At 41.8% G+C, this 11,841-nt stretch overlaps 1 non-coding gene across 1 annotated transcript; it reads left to right on the top strand.

Annotated features, from left to right (window-relative positions):
* The first annotated feature begins 11,076 nt into the window (after positions 1 to 11,076).
* On the top strand, positions 11,077 to 11,148 carry TRNAS-GGA. The gene has a single exon. It is a non-coding gene; the product is annotated as a tRNA-Ser (tRNA).
* Positions 11,149 to 11,841: the final 693 nt, after the last annotated feature.

The raw sequence follows: 11,841 nt of genomic DNA, 5'->3' as shown, positions 1-11,841 counted from the left end.
AAAAAAAAAAAAAAAAAAAAAAAGAATGCTGAAGAGTCTTAGGAAACCTGTGGTTTACACCTGATCTTTAATCTTTGCGCAAATGTTCAGTGATCACCTACTATTGCAAACCACTGAGAAATCCATCAGCTTCTTTTAAGGGGAGGCCTTTATTAGATAAGACCCATTTCCTTCTCTGATGCTTAAGGCTTTATGCTCCCAGGATAAGCTGTAACCTCTGTATTAGTTAACCGATGCTTAAAAGTTGAATCATAAGACATTACGCTTAATGCCATTATCCTTTTCTTTCTATTTCTGGTCTATATTTTTACCTGTTTACACATCTGCTAGCCTCCGGACACTGCCGTCCACTGTAGGAGCTACTCTCAGCTTTGTGCAATCCACAAATATCAGTGTGGTTTCTTTGGTTTGACTCACACCATTAACAAGAAGGGGAACTGGCACGTGACTTGAAGCGTGGGCTCTAGTCAAGAAGGAGGCACACATATGTCCAAGGATCTCTGCTGACTTGGCGAGTAAAGTCCTTGAAGATAAGCAGCGATTCCAGTAGCACAAAGGAAAGGCCCAGAGAGGCGTGGAAGGAAGGAAGCTCCTGGGCCTGAGCAACCGTCCAGTTACAGAGAGACAGTCACCGATGGATACCCTTTCCTTTCAGAGAGTCTGTTCCCTTCTTCTCGGATAATACTTAATAAGCCAATATAGTTAAAGTTCAATCACCATGTTTCTTCTTTTAAAAGCTATTTATTTTTTTTATTTCTTTAACTGGGCCAGGTCTTAGTTGCCACACACAGGATCTTCAACCTTTGTTCTGGCATGAAGGTTCTAGTTCCCTGATAAAACTTGGGATAGAACCTGGGGCCCCTGCATTGGGAGCACAGAGTCTTAGCCACTGGACCACCAGCAAAGCCCCCCCATCAAGATGGAGGGCTAGATATAGATACAGATAAATGATTCATTTAAAACTCAACATTCAACATTTAAAACTCAATGTTCAAAAAACTAAGGTCATGGCATCCAGTCCTATCACTTCATGGCAAATAGATGGGAAAATAGTGGAAACACTGATAGACTTTATTTTGGGGGGCTCCAAAATCACTGCAGATGGTGACTGCAGCCATGAAATTAAAAGTCGATTGCTCCTTGGAAGAAAAGCTATGACCAACCTAGACGGCATAAAAAGCAGAGACATTACTTTGCAATGAAGGTCCATCTAGTCAAAGCTATGGTTTTTCCAGTAGTCATGTATGGATGTGAGAACTGGACACAAAAAAACCTGAGCACCAAAGAATTGATGCTTTTGAACTCTGGTGTTGGAGAAGACTCTTGAGAGTCCCTTGAACTGCAAGGAGATCCAACCAGTCAATCCTAAAGGAAATCACTGCTGAATATTAATTGGAAGGAATGATGCTGAAATTCCAATATTTTGGCCACCTAATGCAAAGAACTGACTCATTGGAAAAGACCCTGATGCTGGGAAAGATTGAAGGCAGAAGGAGAAGGGGATGACAGAGGATAAGATGGTTGGATGGCATCACCAACTCGATGGACATGAGTTTGAGCGAGCTTTGGGAGTTGGTGATGGATTGGGAAGCCTGGTGTCCATTGGGATGCTAAGAGTCAGACACGACTGAGCGAGTGAACTGAACTGAACTGAACTGATAGCTGATTCATGTTGTTGTACAGCAGAAACTAACATAACATTGCAAAACAATTTTCCTCCAATTAAAAAAAAATTCACCTTGCTTCTTGCTGTTGGCCTGACATTCCTAGGTAGGAATAACTAGGTAGTCATGCACATCCTTTCCAGTAAGGAGGAAAAGCTTGAGACTGTATTCTTCTTGTGCAGACCTCAACTTCCACAAGCCAGAAGTTCAAATCTCTGCACAGATTAAGAAAACGTTTATCAGCCTGGGATTCCCTGGGTTAACATTAAGCTAGGATGAACTTCATAACCAAGACTTACTATAAAGTGGAGCCCTTGAGAAATTTATGAATTTCTCTGTTTCTCAGCTGTAGATTTAATACTTCGTAACTCAAAAGCTCATCAGTTCAGTTCAGTTCAGTCGCTCAGTCGTGTCCGACTCTTTGTGACCCCATGAATCGCAGCACGCCAGGCCTCCCTGTCCATCACCATCTCCTGGAGTTCACTCAGACTCACATCTATCGAGTCAGTGATACCATCCAGCCATCTCATACTCTGTCATCCCCTTTTCCTCCTGCCCCCAAAGCTCACAGAAAGGTCTAAAATGAACTTTTTTCCCCTCACAGTTTCTTTAAGCCACAAGAGTTGTGGAGTAGTTCATCTCTAAATTATGACCAGTATTGAAAGAGATGGCGCACAGAGCTTCAATACTGTAGGTTCACACGTTTCCTATTTTTCCCAAAGAGTATCTTAAGGACTTTCTCTCAAAGATCTCCTGAAATCCATCATATGCAAATTGAACACATTATAAATATCCTCTCTGCCTTCAGGCAAGGCAACACCTAAACCGTTATTAAAGACCTTCAGTAAAGACTTTGCCATCTCCTGTGTTTCAGTATTTTATAAACCTTCCCATCAGCCAGCTCTTAAGTCTAACTTAAGTCCTGCTTCCTGGCGTTTCAGTTGAGAAATATCCTTCTATGAAGGGATTTGAAATTTGGGAAATTACTCATCAGCATAGGTATCACTGCCAGAGATTAACCACACATGGAAATAACTGAAGCCTGATGCTTTTGAAAATAGAATCCCATTATTCACACTTTCTGCAGCCAAAGACAGAGCCACAAGATATTGTGGTAACCTATTTGGGGAGCCAGTCTAGCTGTTAGATTCAGCCGTGAGATGAAGCTCCCACCTCCAGACTAACCTCAGTCCAGCCAGCACGATGCAGAGAAGCAGTTTCTACATTACAATACAGAACTCTAGGCTCTTTACTGTCTTTGATACCCTCAGGGTGGTAAGGACCTGCTTACACATCTTTTCAGATGAATATCAGTAGGGATGGTTATTGACCACAGAGTCCCTGGAATTTCCCCTGGGGACCCTTCAGAATTGGAATGCAGCTCGTCACTTTGCTCCCCCTTCATCTAGAGGACCCTGTGCAAGGAGCATCATTCTGTCTGCTTTCCTGTCCCCTGGTGCAGACTAGGTTAGTTCCATCTGATGGTTGCTTTTCATGGTGAGAAAATCCTTATCTGGCCTTCCCCCTGAAATTCTGAAAGATCTAATGTCTGTCAAACTGACTGTGCAGTGTGAACAATTACAAGGGCAAGAACAGCATCTGCAAAGTTGAGTTCTACAGCCATAATAACATGGGGCATTTTTACACACAGATCTTCCTTTATTTATTACATCCTGATAAATCCACTGTTAGTTGAAAATATCCTAAGTCAAAAATGCATTGAATACACCTAACCTCGCAAAAGTCATACCTTAGACATGTTCAGAACATTTACATTAGCCTATAGTTAGGCAAAATCATCTAAGACAGAGGCTATTTTATAACAAAGTGTTGGATATCTTGTGTAAAGTATTGAACAGTGTGTGTGTGTGTGCTCAGTCTCTTAGTCAAGTCCCACTCTTTTGTGACCCCATGGACTATAGAATACCCAGCTCCTCTGTCCATGGGATTTCCCAGGCAAGAATACTGGAGTGGGTTGCCATTTCCTTCTCCAGGGGATCTTCCTGACCCAAGGATCAAACCCACATCTCCTGGGTCTCCCGCCTTGGCAGGTGGATTCTTCACCACCAAGCCACCTGGGAAGCCCATTGAACACTGGACTGAAAGTGAGAAGCCGAAGGGTTGTCGGGATCCAGAATGGTGGTTGGTGTATCAGTTGTTTGCCCTTGTAATCATGTGCCTCGCCACCTCTCCCCAGCATCACCAAGAGCCTTAAACTGCGAACCTTCAGCTGGGGAGAAAATCAAAGTCCAAAATTTGAAGTACGGTTGTTACTGCATGTGTATGGCTTCCACACTACAGGAAAGTCGAAGAATCCCAAGTCGAACCATCATGTCCGGGGCCATCTTTATGGTCCTTTGGAAAGAGAGCTTTTACATATTTCCAAGCAACATTGCAAAGAAAATTCGACAAATCCCTTCAGTAGGTGCTAAATACCATCAACATCTGAATCATCTTTAAATCATTTCCTTAACAATAGCTCCATTTTGAATGGTACAAATTACTTGGCTAAAAGAGACGAGGAGAGCGCCAGCATGCTGGTAAACTCTCAAACTCAGATGACGTCGGTGTGGCTGTCACTTCAGATACGTTCGGCAAGGGAATGGCGGAGACACCTTGGAAATGCTTCCAGTTGTTTCTCTTGAAAATTTCCAGGACTACTTACGAAGCAGACTTTGCCAGACTGGAAGGGACTACATACTTCTCTAGAGGAATGTAGTGTTATTAGGAATGGTCTTCTCCCTGCCCCTCTCCAGTGCTCATCGTCACTGCTGTGGCAGACAGAAGGATGCTCCCACAAGGATGTCCTCATCTGAACCTGGGGGCGTAGTACCTTCCAGGTGAAAGGGACTTTGCAGATGTGCTTAAGTGAAAGGTCTCGAGATGAGGAGGTAACCCAGCATTACCTAGGTGGTCCCAATGTCATCCCTTAGAGGAGAGAACAGGAGATGAAAGTCAGAGATGTGGCCAGAGAAGCAGAGGTCAGACGGATGGGAAGGGGCCGTGCGTGAAGGGGTGTGGGCAGCCTATGAAGCTGGAAAAAGCAAAAAAAAAAAAAAAAAAAAAAAAACTGATTCTTCTCTTTCAGCCTCCTGAAGGAACACAGCTCTGCGGACACCTTGATTTTAGCTCACTGAGACGTCTTCCTCCAGCACTGAAGACAGTGGGGCTGTATTTTTGCAGCCACTAAGTTTGTGACGATTTGTAACAGCAGCAATAAGAAGCATCCAATTGGTCTGATGTTCAATGTGTTCTTACTTTGTATCACCTGATAAGGCACTCACTTTTGGCCATTTTGTCTTTCTTTTCTCCTTTCAAAAAGCAAAAAAAAAAAAAATCAATTATTGAAGGCCTTCCATATGGTCGGTACTCTGTGTGGCAGAAGGGTATGTCAAATATGAGACAGGAACTACTTCAAGGAACTGTTTCGGTTTGAACTTAGATTGGAAGATAATATATATATATATAGCAAGACAACTCTGCAAGAAAAATGGAATAATAAAAGTAGGATTTACATTAAGAAGAAAAGAATATATAAATTCAAGAAAAGAAAAGGAAGGGAAACATACATTGCATTTTTTCTCAGAATTACAATAGTTTGGGGCTTCCCAGGTAGCATTAGTGATCAAGAATCTGCCAAAGCAGGGGATGTAAGGGATGCAGGTTCAATCCCAGGGTGGGGGATATCCCCTGGAGGAAGGCATGCCAATCCACTCCAGTATTCTTGCTTGGAAAATCCCATGGACAGAGGAATTTGGTGGGCTACAGTTCATAGGGTTGCAAACAGTCCGACATGACTGAAGCAACTTAGCACGCACCCACATTAACATTTTTTTTTTTTTAAGAAAACTAATCCTGCCTAATGGCTTGTTTTGAAAATCTATGGATCATTTCATGTCATCTTTAGTCATATGATGGAGAAGGAAATGGCAACCCACACCAGTATCCTTGCCTGGAAAATCTCATGGACAGAGGAGCCTGGTGGGCTGCAGTCCATGGGGTCACAAAGAGTCGGGCACGACTGAGCAACTAACACACACACACACTGTTCACAGAAACACAGCAACTAAGCAACAACTGTTCATAGAGTCAAAACGTACACCAAAGACTTATACAGACAAGGACTAAAAAACTTCCATTTTTAGAGAATGAAAGGTTATCACATGATCTAGCTTTTCTTTTCCAGTTTTAACTCTCATCCTCTATTTAGCTAACTTGGTGTTCTGAGCTCTTAAGTCTCCCCATATTAGCTAAGATGAAAATTTCCCCCTCTTCCTGCACTTCCCTAAACAAGAGGCACTAAAGGGGGTTTTATTCAGTGGCATTTCATCAAACTTTCTAAGGGAGCCATTAAGTTAAAACCTTCCATTTATCCAATAGCTTAGAACTAACTTAGAAAAGAGACCTCCCTCCCCCAAATAACTGGAACACCAGAGTGTAGTTCAGAGCGGATGTTGGCTACCTACAGATCCTGGGCCAAATGCACCATTTTTGTGTATGAAGGTTTATTAGGATGCACGACACCATTTGTTTATGTACATGATTGCTTCATGCTGCACACACAAGCTGAGTCTTTTCACAGAGGCAGTATATCATACGTGAGCACCTATATGATATTCCCATTTTTTCCTCACAGCCTATAAAACCTAAAATATTTACAACTGGGCCCTTTACATAAAACACTGGCTGACCCCTGAATTAGAGGATTCACTTTGGAGTCAGAGAGACCCATAAATTCTAATTTCACCTCAACCATTTATGAGTTATGTCATTTGGACCAAAGGATTTAATCTCAGTGGACCTCAGTGTTCCTTATTTGCAACACGGAGGTTTCAGCACCTAACTGAGAGGAGACTGAATTTTTCCAATCCTTAAATATGCAGAAGACTTGATGCTCTTTCTAAATCAGGAGAATTAATTCTTCAGGGTCGTCGAGCTTTGACTATGCCTCTTTCCAATACTTCACTGCCATTTTTGTCATTTCTCTGAAGACACCCTTGGCTGTCACCAGTGAAAAAAGTTAATTGGATTTAGAGTCAAAACATCCTGGTCTGAAACCAGCTCTGTAACTTCCTGTTTTTCTTGTTGTTTAGTTGCTATGTCGTGTCTGTTTCTTTGAGACCCCATGGACTGTAGCCCGCCAGGCTCCTCTGTCCATGGGATTTTTCACTCAAGAATACTGGAATAGGCTGCCATTTCCTCTTCAAGGGGATTTTCTCGATCCAGGGATCAAACTTCTGTGTCTCCTGCATCTCCTGAATTGGCAGGAAGAGTATTTAGCACGGAGCCACCTGGGAGGCCCCTATAACTTCCTACTATAGTCATTTTAGACAAGTCTCTACATATTCCTAACTTTCCACTTTTCTGTCTGCATAATGAAGCTAAAATACTTAAATCATGGAATTGCTGTAAATATTAAATGAGAAATGAGATAACTTTTATGGAAGCACAAAAAAAACATTATTTTGCATGTTTTTTATTAAAATAATTATATGGTAAAAATGAAATGAGGCAAAAATGCAAACATACTCTGCAAATGCTAAAGACAATATAAACATCAGCCATGTGTGGGACTTCCCTGGCAGTCCAGTGGGTAAGACTCCAAGCTTGCAGTGCAAGGATGTGAGTTCAGCCCTTGGTTAGGGAACTAAAATCCCACCCGCTATGTGGTGCAGCCAAAAAAAGTATAAGAATAAGCAAACATAATTAAACAGCCATTTGTATGCAGCAATATATGGAGTAAAATTGATCACATTTTAGTGTGACTTGAAAAGTCATATTAAAAGCCATCTAATTGTCATGGCTCATGACAGTTATTTCTTATATGAGACAAAACATGGAAGGAAGCCAAATGTTCTTCAACCAGTAAATAGATAAAACAATTGTGGTATAGCTGTTCTATGGAATACACTTGAATAATATAAAGAATGTGTTATTAAAACATGCAATAACATGGATAAATCTCATAAACATCATGCTTGAATGAATGAAATTAAACACAAAGGGCTATGTGATAATTCACTTTGCATGCCAATTGGGTAGGCTATGGTGCCTAGCTGTTTGGTCAAAAACTCATACATATGTTGCCATGAATGTATTTTTTAGATGTGTTTGACACTTAAATCAGTAGTCTTTGAATAAAGCAGATTGCCCTCCACACTATGGGTGGGCAATAGATGGATGGGTCTCAGCCAATCATTTGAACACCTTAACGGAAAAGTCTGAGGTTTCCTGAAAAAAAAAAAAAAAGAGCTCTGTCTCCAGACTACCTTTGAACTCAAGACCATGACATCAGATCTTCAACTTTTGTCAAAACGTCCAGCCTACCCTCCTGCCTTGCAAATTTCAGACTTGCCCATCATGATAATCAAATGAGTCAATTCCTCAAAATAAAGCTCTAGATCGACACATAGAAGAAGAAAGCTCTATTGCTCCTCTTTCTCTGGCTGCCTATCCTAAAATTCCATTTATATGAAATTATAGAAAAAATAAAACAGTAGCAACAGAAAGCATATCAGTGCATATCAGTGATTTCCTGGAACTTGGAGCATGAGAAACTCTTTAGGATAATGGAAAAGTTCTAAATATTTATAGTGGTGGTGATTACATGACTGTATAAATTAACAAATTCTATCAAACTATAGATTAAAGGCAGGAGGAGAAGGGGATGACAGAGGATGGGATGGTTGGATGGCACCACCGACTCAATGGACATGAGTTTGAGCAAGCTCAGGGAGTTGGTGATGGACAAGGAGGCCTCGCATGCTGCAGTCTATGGGGTTGCAAAGAGTTGGACATGACTGAGTGACTGAACTGAATTGATTAAACTGTATGTGCTGTGCTTAGTCATTCAGTCATGTCCAACTCTGCGACTCCATGGCCCACCAGGCTCCTCTGTCCATGGGGATTCTCCAGGCAAGAATACTGGAGTAGGTTGCTAAGCCCTCCTCCAGAGGATCTTCCCAACCAAAGGATTGAACCCAGGTCTCCCGCATTGCAGGTGGATTCTTTACTATCTGAGCCATCAAGGAAGCCCAAGAATACTGGAGTGGGTAGCCTATCTCTTTTCCAGGGGATCTTCCCGATCCAGGAATTAACCAGGGTCTCCTGCATTGCAAGCGGATTCTTTACCAGCATGTACCTAAAATGAGTGAATTGTATTGTATTTAAAATACAGTTCAATCGAGCTGGGAGGAAAAAGTCAGACTGCAAGCCATATTATAATAGGCCATATATGACTGTCTCTTATACATCATGAGTAAACTTAATTAAAAATTACGTTTTGTATAACTTCATTTTTTCACAACTAGACTGGGGTTCACTGAATGTGGATTACTGTCTAATACATTGAGATGTTCAAGGTGAGCAAACAGACTAATACATCTGTCAGGCAGAAGCATGGGTAATTCACGTATTCATTATTATGAACAAGTTAATTAAAGTCATAATATTAATAAATCGCATCTACTAAAGCCATTATTTTATTCGCTTCTGATTTATGTACAGTCTCTCTCTTGAGTAAATGGGAATTTTTATGTGGCAGTAAAAACTTAATGACTAATATATCAATCCACAGTAAACATCATCCAAAGGCAACTGTGATAAACATGAAGCCCCTACAGTATCAGGGAAGGACAACAGTATCAAAAAGAAAAGTGTTTATTTATAACTTCAGATGTAGCCGGAGCATTATCAGTTCTGATGGGGATCCTTTGATCTCTGGCTCTGAAAGCATTTTACAGCAGTTCAGGAGTTATCATCAAGAAATCACACACTCAGGACAAAGCCCTTGACAAATGTATGGGAGCAGCCAAGAAACAGCTAAAAGCCTTGGCTCCGAAGTTTCACCTCTGCGCACAGCTGCCCCTCTGTTTCAACAACTCCACAATAAACAAACCAGTCTACCCTTGGTGTGCTACAGCTTGCCTAGCCATGAGTCCACTCGCAGAATGTCTCAGTGCAGCCATGAAGAGTGATCACCCTATGAATCCAGACACGCCACATCCTTCTGCTACCAAGACAGCTGGGACCATGGTCCAATGTCGCTCCTGCGGTTGATTCAGAACACAAGAAAACCCCAGAAATGGAGAACTCTGTGTCTAAAAACGCCTAGCCATGTAGCTTATGGCACTGGTCCCCCAAAACTCCAGTCTAACCTTTCACTTTCAAAGACGCTAAATCAATAGATGCCAACTAAACTTGTAACTGGGCTTACTTGTAATTCAAAAAAAAAAAAAAAATACTCAAAAGGGTTGACAGGTGTCAGTAGGTGCTGACTGATTTTTAGGAGATATATTACAAAATGAGGGTGCCAACTTAAACTGTCTCTGCTGATGACCAACAGCAATTTCAATTTCTTAAAATACAACTGCCTCCCTTTCAGACACTGCTGTGATTGTTCAGGGTTTCTCTACACCTCTCTTTTTCTGCAGGTCTTTTCCGCTATTGAATATGTCAAAACTCGCCAATCGGTAAGAGTTATGGCTTTTTCACACTGAAACCCATTTTTAGGAACTACCGCTGTACCATTAGCACCCCTGAAATCTCCATCCTCCACAGTGATGACTGGTTTGACAATGTCCACCAATTAGGTATAAAGTCAAAGTGAGAGCTGCTCAGTTGTGTCCGGCTCTTTGTGACCTCATGGACTGTAGCCTACCAGGCTCCTCTGTCCATGGGATTCTCCAAGCAAGAATACTGGAGTGGGTTGCCATTTCCTCCTCCAAGGGATCTTCCTGACCCAGGGATCAAACTTGCATCTCTTGCATCTCCTGCATTGGCAGGCAGATTCTTTACTACTGTGCCACCTGGGAAGCCCCTAAAAGTCTGCATAATAGTGCACAAATATGAAGTTTATTAGCACATATACAGAGAAGGACATGGCACCCCACTCCAGGATTCTTGCCTAGAGAATCCCTTGGACAGAGGAGCCTGGTGGGCTGCTATGCATAGGGTCTCACAGAGTCGGACATGACTGGAGAGACTTAGCAGCAACAGCACACATACATGTACAATAAGCTCTTTCAGGGTGAATGTATTATCTTTCTTTGGGTTCCGAGCACTAGCAAAACATCTGGCGCAAAATAAGTGCTCAGTTAGTACCTGATTAGAAGATGAGTAAGTCCCATAAAAAAGAATGAAATAATGCCATTTGCAGCAACATGGATGGACCTGGAGATTACTGAAGCAAACCATCATAGAAGTGAAAGACAAATATATGGTGTTACTTCTGTGTGGAATCTAAAAATTGAGACAAATGAAGCTATTTTCAAAACAGAAATAGACTCACAGACATAGAAAACAAACTAATGATTAGCAAAGTGGAAGAGGGAGGTGGATAAATTATGAGTTTGGGATTAAGGATATCCACTATTTTATATATATATATATATATATAATAGATAAACGGGCTTCCCTGGTGGCTCAGAGGTTAAAGCGTCTGCCTGGAATGCAGGAGACCCAGGTTCAACCCCTGGGTTGGGAAGACCTACTCCAGCATTCTGGCCTGGAGAGTTCCATGGACTGTATTGTCCTTGGGGTTGCAAAGACCCGAACACAGCTGAGTGACTTTCACTTTCACGTGTGTGTGTGTATGGAACTGAATCACTCTGCTGTAGACCTGAAACACTGTAAATCAACTACATTAGAGGCTCACTCATGTCTGTTTCTTTGTGACCCCATGGAATGTAGCCCGCCAGGCTCCTCTGTCCATGGAATTCTCCAGGCAAGAGTACTGGAGTGGGTTGCCATTCCCTTCTCTGGGGGATCTTCCTGACTTGGGACTGTAACCTGGGTCTCCTGCATTGCAAGCAGTTTCTTTGCCATCTGATCCATCAGGGAAGCCTCTGTAAATCAACTATATTTCAATAAAAATTTTTTTAAAAAGAATGAATAGGCCACGTCTCACACAATATACTGAAGAATGACAGAAACAGAATAGCATCTTTTTTTTTTTCTTTTCTGTCAAAGGGAAAATGTCTGAGAAGGTGCAGTGGAAGAGCTTCTCAGAATGTGAGTACTGTTTAGCTTGGTTCTTCTCTCCTATGAGTACAATTTCTCTGAAAAATCTCCTTGGGTCAGATAGAAGCACTAAAACCTGTCTGTATCTGGGGTCAATAAATTAAGGATCTCTAAGAACAAATTTTGGGGGGCTCCAAAGTCACTGTGGATGGTGATT

The sequence above is a fragment of the Bubalus bubalis genome, chromosome 13, assembly GCF_019923935.1.
Source record: "Bubalus bubalis isolate 160015118507 breed Murrah chromosome 13, NDDB_SH_1, whole genome shotgun sequence".
Lineage (NCBI taxonomy): Eukaryota > Metazoa > Chordata > Mammalia > Artiodactyla > Bovidae > Bubalus > Bubalus bubalis.
The sequence above is the reverse complement of the archived record's forward strand: the minus strand, read 5'-3'. Positions and strand labels throughout refer to the sequence as shown.